General features: G+C 39.0%; 1 pseudogene; it reads right to left on the reverse strand.

The window, feature by feature from the left end:
* Positions 1-8,953: 8,953 nt before the first annotated feature.
* LOC136170412 (U4/U6.U5 small nuclear ribonucleoprotein 27 kDa protein pseudogene) lies at positions 8,954-9,405 on the reverse strand (annotated as a pseudogene).
* Positions 9,406-14,286: the final 4,881 nt, after the last annotated feature.

Raw genomic sequence — 14,286 nt, forward strand, 5'->3', positions numbered from 1 at the left:
TAGCTCTGCTTTTAGGCAGCAGCTAAACTAGCAAAGACAAATAACATAAAGTGCTAGGCTATGTGAACTTACAGAAAAAGTGGTAAGGGAGTGTCTGCGTAGTCAAGTACAATTTAATGCATCTGCTGCTGCTGCTGCTTCTAAGTCACTTCAGTCTGACTCTGTGTGACCCATAGAGGGAAGCCCACCAGGCTCCCCCATCCATGGGATTCTCCAGGCAAGAACACTGGAGTGGGTTGCCATTTCCTTCTCCAATATTTAATGCATCTAGAGGAAAATAATTAAAATAGGCTTAGTGCAATTGTGGACCCTTACAGGAAGCTGCTGGAGCAGTAAGCTCTCTGATCAAAGAAGTCAACAAAGATATTAGGAATGACAAATAAAATTACAGAACAAAATGCAAAATATTATCCTATCCTTGGAGAAAACTGACACCTTTGCTAATTAGAATATCATATATGGTTTTGACCTCTGCTTTAATTTTTTTTAGAGTATAATTGAACTAAAATTTATCCCCAAAGGTATCTAAATTGATCCAGGAAATAAGATGGACAGAGGGACATGAGAGAGAGAAGCTTGCCTTGGCAAGTATTAGACATTTTACATATTTAGTTCTCATAAAATAAGATAGGAAATATCAGCATTTTGCGGTGATGTATAAGTTAATATTGGAGAAGGCAATGGCACCCCACTCCAGTACTCTTGCCTGGAAAATCCCACAGACAGAGGAGCCTGATAGGCTGCAGTCCATGGGGTCGCTAAGAGTCGGACACTACCTAGCAACTTCACTTTCCCTTTTCACTTTCATGCATTAGAGAAGGAAATGGCAACCCACTCCAGTGTCCTTGCCTGGAAAATCCCAGGGACAGGGGAGCCTGGTGGGCTGCCGTCTATGGGGTCGCACAGAGTTGGACACAGCTGAAGCGACTTGGCAGCAGCAGCAGCAGCAGCATAAGTTAATATAAGTTTCTTCTGAAAATAACAGAATAACAGAGGCTTAATTAAACATAAGGCTTTTGTCTTTGTTACTCTGAAGAATTTTTGGGGTAAGTGATTGCTGGCATTTGCTCAGGGCATTTTCCCCATAGCTGCAAGAACTCCTAAAATTATATCCAAATTCAAAGAAGAAAGAAAGGAGGGAACCAATATCTGACATTCCTTTTATCAAGTAAGAAAGAGATTTCCCGGAAGCCCCTCTAAACATTTTTCACTTATGTAGTATTGATCAGACCTATTCATATGGCTATCCCTCGTGTATAAAAGAGGCTGGGAAAGCAAATCCAGAACTAGTGTTTCCCAGGGTCTGTGATGAGGTGGTCACAAAGAGAATTTTCTAGAAAAGTGTGTTTGATTAGTCAATCTATAGAATCTGCCCAGCTCACCCCTTGAATTGCTTAATACCCATGCACCCCCTTCTCCCAGATGCAGGCATTTTACATTAAATGTATTCATCAGACCCCTAAGGAAGGCAACCCCAAAGTCTCAGCCAGCTACTGAAACTGATTTGAAGTCTTCTCTGTCATTCGTTCTTTTTTCTTCTTCTTTTTTTTTTTTTTTTTTTTTTTTTGGAGTTTTTTGGACACGCCACATGTCATGCAGGGTTTTAGTTCCCTGACTAGGTATACAATCCATACCCTCTGCAGTGGAAGCGCAGAGCCCTAACACTGGACTACCAGGGAATTCCCACTAGCATTCATTCTTAAAGGTTTGGCAGTCAACAGCTAAAGGACAAGAAAGTCACTTCTCACTGTCCCAAAATATCCTATATAATAGCTAGGATGATAGAATAATGGGAATGGGTTGCCCTTTCCTTCTCCAGGGGATCTTCCCAACCCATGAATCAAACCTGGGTCTCCTGCCCCGCAGGCAAACTCTACTGTCTGAGCCACCAAGGAAGCCCTACAATTAAAAAGCTCTCATAAAAGGAAAGAATGGGGAATAGCCAACGTACATCTCTCCTGGTGCAAATGTTTCCCGAGGGGACACTTAGAACAATTTTATCAAATGTAAGTTATATGTCAATAAACCTATAAATAAAATATAAATATATAAATACATATATTGTTGTTGTTTAGTCTTGAAATCATGTCTGACTTTTTTCAGCCCCATGGACTATATAGCCTGCCAGGCCTCTCTGTCATGGGATTTCCCAGGCAAAAATACTGCAGTGGGTTGTCATTTCCTTCTCCAGGGGATCTTCCCAACCCAGGGATCAACCCCACGTCTCCTGCATTGACAGGCGGATTTTTTATCACTGAGCCACAAAGGAAGTCATATATATATCTTTAAAAAAAATTTCTCTAGGACAATCATTTTTTAATTTTAATATATGTTAAGATCACCTAGAGGACTTGTTAAAACAGAGTGTTGGCCCCATCCTCAGAGCTTGTGATTTAGAAAGTCTGGGAAGGGACTGAGAATTTTTATTTATAACGCCTGCTCTGCTGGCCTGAAGACTACTCACCTCTCCCCCTGTCAGCACAAGTTCCTGCACCAGGCACACAGTGAGTCCAAGCAAAACAACATGTTGGAGTTTGGAACAGAGAAAGGTTTGTTGCGGGGCCATGCAAGAAGACAGATGGCTCACGTCCCCCCAAAATTCGAAATCCCCAAAGGGTTTCAGCAAAGCATTTTTAAAGGCAGGTGGGTGTGGGGTATTGTCTGAAGCTTATGTGATCAACTTGTGCACAATTCCCTGTTTGATGTAAGGAACAGGGTGGTGTCAGTCCTTAGGTGCCAGTAGGTCTGGGCGCTGTGTGCTTGTGATGATCAACTACTTACCATCCTCCACTTGGTGAGGAGTTTCCACATCTGTAAAAAACAACTCAGGAAGGTGTTTGTGTGCATGTGTGTGGGCTAAGATGCTTCAGTAGTGTCCGACTCTGTGATCCCATGGACTGTAGCCCACCAGGCTTCTCTGTCCATGGAATTCTTCAGGCAAGAACACTGGAGTGGGTTGCCATGTCCTCCTGCAGGGGATCTTCCCGACCCAGGGATCGAACTCACGTCTCTTATGTCTCCTGCATTGGCAGGTGGGTTCTTTACCACTAGGGCCATCTGGAAAGCCCCAGAACATGTATTAGATAGTGTTATCTAGGTGTCAATACTTCAGAGAGGAGCTGAAGCAGAGGCTATGCGGGAAGGGCCTGTCCTGGGAAGGCCCCATAGGGTCCCACTCAGTTACACCCTGTAACTTGGAATGTGATGTGGAGATCTGCCTGTCCTTGGCCACCGAAGACAAGCCCTTGTAAGTAACTTCCCTTGTTTATTAAACCTGCCACCTGCCAATCTGGAGTGGTCTGCCTCTGTAAACAAGGATCAGTTTGTGAATAAACATCCTACCTATGTCCCTCTTGATAGATTTTAAAGTGTTTTAGAGCAAAATGCCAGGTGTCATATCTTTTCATACTCATAAATGCTTTGGCATCTTTAATATATTTAACAAATAAATTTAAAAAGATTTATAATATCATTATGATTCCTAATAAATTAAGCAATAATTCCTTAATATCATCTAATACCCAACTTTCATTCAAATTTCCTTGATTTTGTTCTAATTAGAATCCAGGTTAAGGTCGATACTTTGCATTCAGTTTATATGTGCTTAACAGGTCTTCCCAGGTGGTGCTAGTGGTGAAGAACCTGCCTGTCAATGCAGGAGACCTAAGAGACACAGGTTCAATTGCTGGGTTGGGAAGATCCCCTGGAGAAGGACTTGGCAACCCACTCCAGTATTCTTGCCTGGAGAATCCCATGGACAGAGGAGCTTGATGGGCTACAGTCCATAGGGTTGCAAACAGTCGATCATGACTGAAGCAACACAGCATGCAATATATAAGTCTTTCATAATTTTAAACTGTTCCCTTTCTCCCATGCTGGTTTTCTGTGCCATTTATTTGTTGAAAAAAACAGAGTCAGTTTTCTTGTAGAATATCTTCCTGGATTGTTTTGTTTGCCAAAAAAAAAAAAAAAAGTCATTTAATATAATCTTCTAGTCCCTATCTTCTATAAATTCATACACGAATCTGAAGACTTCAGTTCAGTTCAGTCCCTCAGTCGTGTCCAACTCAGCAAACCCAGGGACTGCAGCACACCAGGCCTCCCTGTCCATCACCAACTCCTGGAGTTTTTTCAAACTCCTGTCCATTGAGTTGGTGATGTCTGAAGACTTCTCTGGCTATTACATTCAGAAGAAGTTCTTTTCAAAAGAATTTTTCACTGATGATGCTGTGTTCGGAACTCATGACTTCTAGAGACAGCCTTGCCTGAAAATTCCTATAAGGCCCACATAACATGGTGCTGTATACCTAAGAACCTGTTTTCTAGGACTTCCCTGGTGGTCCAGTGGCTGAGGCTTTGTGCTCCCAAGGCAGAGGGCTGGGGTTTGATCCCTGCTCAGGGAACTAGATCACACATGCTGCAACTAAGAGTTCACACGCTGAAGTTAAGACCTGGCACAGCCAAATAAATCAATAAATATTAAAAACAAAAACAATTTCCCTTCTGTCCCCATCTCTCAACTCAGCTCAGTACCAAGGCCATTTTCTCTATAGTCCTCTGTGGATAAGGGAAGGATTTTGGAAATACTTCATTCAGCCTTACTCTGAGCCCTTTGGGATCTCAGCTTAACATGAGAGGGTCTCCTATTAGACAGCACCTGAGAATTTGACCTCAGGCCTCCTCCCTCAGCTAAGCCATCAAAATCAAAGCACAAGCTTGCCTGGAAGAGCTAATGTTCTCAGAGCTATTTTAGTGTAGGAAATTTCTTGTTGTTCATGCACGGGCAAAACCCAGAAGGGCAAGTTAATGCCCTTGGGAGCAAACTTTGACCAATGGAAAATGTGAGCCAATAAATATGTCCCTCTTTCTCCCCTACAGTATTTCTGAGATGTGTTTCACATGGATCTCCAAAACTCCCATGGGACTGAATGATTTCCTGATCCATAACCTGTCCTCGCTCTCTCTCTTTTCACTTCCTTAATCTCTAGGTTCTCACTCCCACATGAAAGATTCACTTTTGGGAGGAACCAGCCTAAGACAAGTCTTCTCTGGTGGCTCAGCTGATAAAGAGTCTATCTGCATTGTCAGAGACCTGGGTTCAATCCCTGGTTTGGGAAGCTCCGTTGGAGAAGGGAACAGCTACCCACTCCAGTGTTCTGGCCTGGAGAATTCCAAGGGGGTTGCAAAGAGACATGACTGAGCCTAAGACAGTGTCCTAAATCTATTTTAATCTATGCATTTATCCTTTTTCTGCCCTTTAAATGTATTTATTGAAGACACTGGGCCCCTTTGTCCTTTTTATTTTCCACATTGTGAGTTTCACTGATTGCCTTCTTGTGGTTAGGCTTTGTTTGTTCCTTGGTACTCTATTTCCTGTGACCTAGAGTCTTGATCAGATTGAGGTTCAAAATTTTAGCAAGAATATCTCATGGTGGATATTCTCATGTGGAATGTACATATGAGGTTTGATTGTCTCTGTAATGTTAACATTGATCTCTGAGTTTAGTTTTTGCCAACCTGATCCATAATGTTCCCCTTCCACTTTTCACCTAATCACTTCCTTCACTTTTTGCTTTATACATTTTGAATGCTGAAGTTGTTTTAGGCAAATATAAGCAATACAAGTTTAGAATTGTTATGAAAGTGAAAGTGTTAGTTGCTCAGTCATGCCTGACTCTTTGTGACCCTATGGACTGCAGATCACCAGGTTCCTCTGTACCTGGGATTTTCCAGGCAAGGATACTGGGGTGGTTTGCCATGCCCTTCTCCATGGGATCTTCTTGACCCAGGGATCAAACCTGGGTCTCCTGCACTGCAGGCAAACTCTTTACCAACTAAGCCACCAGGGAAGCCCTGTATTGTTATAATTGTTACATTTGGTGTATTAAACTATATGTCCAAATGAAGCGAATCCATTTCTAGAGGGTTGTTTGTTTGTTTGTTTGTTTGTTTGGCTTAAAGTCTATTTTATTTGCTATTAACAAAAGCTATACCAATTTTATTTTGATTATATATCTTTTTCCATCTTTTTACTTTCAATAAAAAGTAAGCAACATACATGAAAAACCTGGGATTTTCCAAACATATCTCCTAAAACTATAGCTTTGTTACAGTTGTGTTTTCTTAGTCCCCAAACACAGCAGATGATAATTCGACCAATTTTTCCACTGTTATTACCAACCTAGAAAAGTTGTAGGTCCTCCCTGCCCACTATCCTAACCCTTCTAAATAGCCAATTCTGTATTTTAAAGTCTCTTGGTTTTAGTACTCCATTGTGATACTGAACTCTCTAGAGTTAGAAATGCATTTTACTAAAAATAATAGAAAATTCAACTGAGGCAGTTGAAACAAATTCGCTGGTTCAGCAGCTAAATTGCTGACATCTCTGCAGTGCCTTTGGCCTTTGCTTCACCATCACACAACTGCTACTGCAGCATCAGCCCTCCTTCCTGCCATCTCTACTCATCCAACTCCCATCCTCAGGAGTCAGCTCAAATTTCCCCTACTTTGGAAAGGAGGTCCCCTGGAGGAGGAAAGGGCACACCACGCCAGTGTTCTTGCCAGGATAATCCCATGAGCAGAGGAGCCTGGAGGGCTACAGTCCATGGGGCTGCAAAGAGACTGAGCAGAGCATAACTCGGTTGCCTGTCTAGAGCACGTTATGTGCATTATGATATTAATGCAGCCTCTTTGGGTGTGAGGGAAGCAGGAATAAGTGGAGTAAGGAAGGGTGGGAGATGATGGAGTGAAATGTAGCAGTTCTTTTTTAATTTTTAAAATTAATTGTTTCAATTGGAGGCTAATTACTTTACAATATTGTGGTGGTTTTTGCCATACATTGACATGAATCAGCCAAGGGTGTACATGTGTCTTTTTAGTGAAAAAAGTTGGGTCATGAAGGTGAAAGCAAAAAGACAGTCTGTTGTTCTATCTGGAACAGTTTATACAGTAATATATATATATATAGTTACATATGTATATATTCTCTTTCAGATTCTTTTCCCTTATAGGTTATTATAAGATATTCAATATAGTTCCCTATATTATACAGTATCTTGTTATTTCATACAAAGTAGTATGTATATGTTAATCCCAAACCCCTATTCACCCCCCCGAACCCCTCCACAATCCCCTTCAGTAACCATAAGTTTGTTTCTATGTCTGTTAGTGTATTTCTGTTTTGTAAATAAGATCATTTATATCACTTTTTAATGATACGTAAATAATATCATATTTGCTTTCTCTGTCTGGCTTAGTTCACTTAGTATGATATTAATAATATCTAGATCCATCCATGTTGCTGCAGGTGGCATTATTTCATTCTTTTTATGGCTAATATTCCACTCTGTGTGTGTGTGTGTGTGTGTGTGTGTGTGTGTGCATGTGTGTGTACCACATCTTCTTTTCTTTTTAAAAATTTTTTATTAGAGTATAGTTGGTTTACAATGTTGCATTGGTTTCCACTGTATAGCAAAGTGAATCAGTTTTACGTACATATACATTCACGCTTTAGATTCTTGTCAGTACAGAGTATTGAGAAGAGTTCCTCATCCTATACAATGTGTCTTTATTAGTTATCTGTTTTATGTATAGTAATGTGTATATGTCAATCCCAATCTCTCAATTTATCCCTTCTCTTCTTTTCCCTGTGGTAAATGTAAGTTTGCTTTCTACATCTGTTTCTACAAATGAGACTCTATTTCTGTTTTGTAAATTAGTTCATTTATATCATTTTATTAGATTCAATAAGACTTACTTCACTTAGTATGAGAATCTCTAGGTCCATCCATGTTGCTGCAAGTGGTATCATTTCATTCTTTTTTATGGCTGAGTGATATTCCATTGTATACATGTACCACATCTTTATCGATCCTTCTGCTCATGGACACTTAGGTTGCTCCTATGTCTTGGCTATTGTAAATAGTGGTGCAATGAATGCTGGGGTGCATGTATCTCTTCCAATTAGAATTTTCTTCAAATATATGGCCCGGAGCGGAATTGCTGGATCATATGGTAGTCCAATTTTTAGTTTTTTAAGAAACCTCTGTACTGTTTTCCATAGCGGTTACATCTATTTATATTCTCACCAACAGTGTAGGAAGGTTCCCTAATATTCCTCAATTTTCCTCCAAAAGTTTTTCTTTGTAGACTTCTTTTTTTTTTTAAGTTTCCAAAAAATATATAAGAGCATTTAACAGATGTTCACAGTACATGGGAGAATAAGGATTAGCAAAGAAAGCAGCATCTGATCTCTTTGGCTAGGGGCAAGAAATACATATCCATAGGAGCCTGGAAATACATATACCAAAATATTAACATTCTGGGGGTAGATTACAGGTGATTTTTGGCTTTTTTTCCTACCTTCTGGTTTCTCCCAAGGTGTTTTTTAATTTAGTAATAAGCATGTATTGCTTTTCAACTGGGGAAATATGGTATTGGTACAGGGGGCAAAAAAACACAGAAGACACAAAAAATCCAGATGTATTCTTTCAATCTTCTAATTTTTAAACTATGAAGAATCGTGATATCTAAATCTATGTATGAAAAAAGAAAATGTGTAGGGAGATCTTTTTTTCTAGTTATAAAAATATCAAATACAAAAGAGTAGAAATTATAGCTTTATTTGAGAAACTTACTTCCAAATTACTTTCATGTATTTTAACAAGTCATAAAGAGCATCCAAGAAAAAATTATATACAGTTTCCATAGGAATAAGTACAAAAAAATTGGGTTGATGACTGCCCCAAATGATATTTCTTAAGGAAAAAAATGTAATATTTAACTTCTTTTTTTTCTTTTTGAGGCAGGGTAAGTAAACTACACATGTCATAATAAACTTTTCTTACTTTACAAGGAGGAAGGACTGTGATCCTGTTTTTGATGCATATTAAATACAAAATCCACTGTTCTGATCAAGATGAGGGAAAAAAATAATTCTTCAACACTTCAGTTCTCATGCAATGAAATCCAAAGTTCTGTTGAATCCACCTTTTCAATTCATGTACTGCCTATACTTTCTCTCCTGAGACATTTATGGAATAGCCGTTTACAGAGCCATCTGCCTTTTTCCCTTTTGTGGAGTCAAAAGAGGCAAATCCCACTAACTTCATTTCTATTTCTTTCTCTATTTTGCCCTCTAAGTCTTCCTCAGTTATCTGATGTTCTTTGCTCTTTGTTTCTTTCTTCTTCTCATCTCTTCTTTCTTTCAGTGGAGAAGGGGAAGGAGATGTGGATCTATGTCCTTTTGGGGACCTGGACCGCCTTCTGCGCGGAGAACCAGAGCAGCTTCTTCACCTATCTCGCTCCCCAGACTGGGACCTTTCTGGGAGCCTGGGTTCTTTTTCTGCATGTGGACCCGGACCGCCTACACTCTATCCGTGGGGAGCCGCTGTGGCTGTGAACCATTTGGAATCCTCCTCCAATACAAGTCCTCTTCATAGTCTTCTTGAGGATAGTAAATCTGACTGAAGGGAGGTTTTTACCTCATTGTAGTTTTGATTTGCATTTCTCTAATAATTAGTAATATTGAGCATTTCTACATATGCCTGTTGGCCATCTGCATGTCTTCTTTGAAGAAAGGTCTATTTAGATCTTCTGCCCATTTCTGGATTGCATTATTTATTTTTTTTAATATTGAGTTGTATAAGCGGTTTGTATATTTTAGAGATTAATCCCTTGTTGATTGCATTATTTCTCCCCATTCTGTAGGTTGTCTTTTCATTTTGTTTATGGTTTCCTTTGCTGTGAAAAAACTTTTATGTTTAATTGGGTCCCATTTTTTTGTTTTTGTTTTTATTTTCATCACTCTAGGAGGTAGATCCAAAAATATATTGCTGCGATTTATGTCAAACAGTGTTCTTTCTGTGTTTTACTCTAGGAGTTTTATAGTATTTAGTCTTACATTTAGGCCTAAAATCCATTTTGAATTTACTTTTGTATATGGTGTCAAATCAAATCCCTTATAACTATACAGTGGAAGTGAGAAATAAATTTAAGGGACTAGATCTGATAGACAGGGAGCCTGATGAACTATGGATGGAGGTTCGTGACATTGTACAGGAGACAATCAAGACAATCCCCATGGAAAAGAAGTGCAAAAAGGCAAAATGGTTGTCTGAGGAGGTCTTACAAATAGCTGTGAAAAGAAGAGAAGTGAAAAGGAAAGATATTCCCATTTGAATGCAGAGTTCCAAAGAATAGCCAGGAGAGCTAAAAAAGCCTTCCTCAGCAATCAATGCAAAGAAATAGAGGGAAACAACAGAATGGGAAAGACTACAGATCTCTTCAAGAAAATTAGAGATACCAAGGGAAAGATGCAAAGATGGTCACAATAGAGGACAGAAATGGTATGGACCTAACAGAAGCAGAAGATATTAAGAAGAGGTGGCAAGAATACACAGAAGGACTGTACAAAAAAGATCTTCATGACCCAGATAATCACGATGGTGTGATCACTCACCTAGAGCCAGACATCCTGGAATGTGAAGTCAACTGGGCCTTAGAAAGCATCACTATGAACAAAGCTAGTAGATGTGATGGAATTCCAGTTGAGCTATTTCAAATCCTGAAAGATGACACTGTGAAAGTGCTGCACTCAATATGCCAGCAAATTTGGAAAACTGAGCAGTGGCCACAGGACTGGACAAGGTCCGTTTTCATTCCAATCCCTAAGAAAGGCAATCCCAAAGAATGCTCAAACTACCGCACAATTGCATTCATCTCACACGCTAGTAAAGTAATGCTCAAAATTCTCCAAGCCGGCTTCAACAATACGTGAACTGTGAACTTCCAGATGTTCAAGCTGGTTTTAGAAAAGGCAGAGGAACCAGAGATCAAATTGCCAACATTTCCAGAAAAGCATCTATTTCTGCTTTATTGATCTCTGATGAAAGAAATTGACTGTGCTGATCACAATAAACTGTGAAAAATTCCGAAAGAGATGGGAATACCAGACCACCTGACCTGCCTCTTGAGAAACCTGTATGCACGTCAGGAAGCAACAGTTAGAACTGGATATGGAACAACAGACTGGTTCCCAATAGGAAAAGCAGTACGTCATATTGTCACCCTGCTTATTTAAGTTATATGCAGAGTACATCATGAGAAACACTGGGCTGGAAGAAGCACAAGCTGGAATCAAGACTGCCGAGAGAAATATCAATAACCTCAGATAAGCAGAGGACACCACCCTTATGGCAGAAAGTGAAGAGGAACTAAAAAGTCTCTTGATGAAAGCAAAAGAGGAGAGTGAAAAAGTTGGCTTAAAGTTTAACATTCAGAAAACTAAGATCATGGCATCTGGTCCCATCACTTCATGGGAAATAGATGGGGAGACAGTGGAAACAGTGTCACACTTTAATTTTTCGGGCTCCAAAATCACTGCAGATGGTGACTGCAGCCATAAAATTAAAAGACGCTTACTCCTTGGAAGGAAAGTTCTGACCAACCTAGAGAGCATATTAAAAAGCAGAGATATTACTTTGCCAACAAAGGTCCGTTTGGTCAAGGCTATGGTTTTTCCAGTGGTCATGTATGGATGTGAGAGTTGGACTGTGAAGAAAACTGAGCACTGAAAAATTGATGTTTTTGAACTGTGGTGTTGGAGAAGACTCTTGAGAGTCCCTTGGACTGCAAGGAGATCCAACCAGTCCATCCTAAAGGAGATCAGTCCTGGGTGTTTATTGGAAGGACTGATGCTGAAGCTGAAACTCCAGTACTTTGGCCACCTCATGCGAAGAGCTGACTCACTGAAAAAGATCCTGATGCTAGGAGGGATTGGGGTCAGGAGGAGAAGGGGACGACAGAGGATGAGATGGCTGTATGGCATCACCAATTCAATGGACATGGGTTTGAGTAAACTCTGGGAGTTGGTGATGGACAGGGAGGCCTGGTGTGCTGCGATTCATGGAGTCGCAAACAGTCGGACAGGACTGAGCTACTGAACTGAACTGAACTGATGGTGTTAAAGAATGTTCTAATTTTATGCTTTTACATCTAGCTGTCCAGTTTTCCCAGCACCAGTTATTTGAGACTATCTTTTTCCCATTGTATATTGCTGCCTCCTTTTTCATAGATTAGGTGACCACAGGTGCATGGGTTTATCTCTTGGCTTTCTATCCTGTTCCAATGATCTTTCTATATTTCTGTTTTTGTGCCGGTACCATTCTGTCTTAATTACTGTAACTTGTAGTATAGTCTGAAATCAGAAAGCATGACTCCTCCAGCTCCGTTCTTTTTTCTCAAGATTATTTTGGCTATCTGGGGGCTTTTTGTCTTTCCAGAAATTTTTTAAAAATTATTTATTCTAGTTCTGTGAAAAATTCCAGTGGTAATTTGATAGGGATTATATTGAATCTGTAGATCACCTTGAGTAGTATAGTCATTTTAGCAGTACTGATTTTTCTAATCCAAGAACACAGTATGGCTTTCCACTTGTTTGTGTTGACTTCAATTTCTTTCATCAGAGTCTTATAGTTTTTGGAGTACAAGTCTTTTGCCTCCTTAGGTAAGTTTCTTCAGATGTATTTTATTCTTTCTGATGTGATGGTAAGTGGGATTTACCATCTCCTTCATTTCTCTTTCTGATATTTTGTTGTTAGTGTATAGAAATGCTACAGATTTCAGTATACTGACTTTGTATCCTGTGAACTTACCCATGCGCTCTGGTAGTCTTCTGGTAGTGCCTTTAGGGTTTTCTATGTATAGTATCATGTCACCTGCTAATGGTGACAGTTTTGCTTCTTTTCCAATTTGAATTCCTTTTATTTCTTTTTCTTATCTGATTTCTGTGTCTAGGATTTCCAAAACTATGTTGAATAAAAGTAGTGAGAATGGGTATCCTTGTCTTGTTCCTGTTCTTAGAGAAAAAGCTTTCAGTTCTTTACCTTTGAGTATGATGTTAGCTGTAGGTTTGTCATATATGGCCTTTATTATGCTGGGGTAGGTTTCCTCTATGCCTACTTCCTGAAGAGTTTTTTAAAAATTATAAATTGTATTGAATTTTGTCAAAAGCTTTTTCTGTATCTATTGAAATGATCATATGGTTTTTATTCTTCAATTTGTTAATGTAGTGTATAACATTGATTTGCAGATATTGAAAAATTTTTGCATCCCAAGGGTAAATTCCACTTGATCTTGGTATATGGTCCTTTTAATGTATTATTGCACTCAATTTACTGGTATTTTTGGATAATTTTTGCATCTATATGTTCATTAGTGATATTGGCCTATAATTTTTTGTGTGATATTTTTGTCTTACTTTGGTATCTGGGTGATGGTGCCTCATAGAATGAGTTTAAACGTATTCCTTTCTCTACATTTTTTGGGAACAGTTTCAGAATAATAAATATTAACTCTTCTTTAAATGTATGGTAGAATTTGCCTGTGAAGCCATTTAGTCCTGAATGTTTGTTTATTGGGAACTTTTAAGTTACTGATTCAATTTCAGAACTGGTGATTGGCTTGCTCATAGTTTTTATTTCTTCCTGATTCAGTGTTGGGAGATTGTACCTTTCTAAGAACGTGTCCATTTCTTCTATAATGCTCATTTCATTGGTGTATAGTTGCTTGTGATAGATGCTTATGATCCTTTGTATTCTGATTGTATTAATGTGAGTGCTCTCCTTTTTTTTTTTTTTTTTTTTCCTTGATAAATCTGGCTAAGGGCTTATAAATTTTGTTTATCTTTCCAAAGAACCAGCTTTTAGTTTTATTGATTTTTTCCTATTTTTTTGCCTCTATTTTATTTAATTGTGCTCAGACCTTTATGACTTCTTTCCTTCTACTAACTTTGAGTTTTGTTTGTTCTTCTTTCTCTAGTTGCTTCAGTTGCAAGGCTGGGCTATTTATTTAAGATTTTTCATGTTCCCTGAGGTAAAGCTTTTACTGCTGTCAACTTCCCTCTTAGAACGACTTTTGGTGCATCCCATAAGTTTTGGATCATTGCGTTTTCATTTCCATATATGATGGAATGTTATTCAGCCCTAAGAAAGAAGGAAATCCTGCTATTTGTGAATGGACCTTGCAGATACTTTAATAAGTGTAATAAATCAGACAGAGAAAGACAAATAGTACACGGTATTCCTTATATGTGGAATTTAACCCCAAAAAAGTCAAAATTATAGAAATAGAGAGTAAAGAGTGGGAACTGAGCACCAGGAATGGGGGAGCCAGAGAGAGGTTAGTAAAAGCATGCAAACTTTCAGCTATAAAGTGAATAATATCTAAGAATCTAATGTAAAAATGGTGACTATAGTTGATAGTGATAGTTGTTCAGTCATGCCTGAC

The sequence above is a fragment of the Muntiacus reevesi genome, chromosome 6 (assembly GCF_963930625.1).
Source record: "Muntiacus reevesi chromosome 6, mMunRee1.1, whole genome shotgun sequence".
Taxonomy (NCBI): Eukaryota; Metazoa; Chordata; class Mammalia; order Artiodactyla; family Cervidae; genus Muntiacus; species Muntiacus reevesi.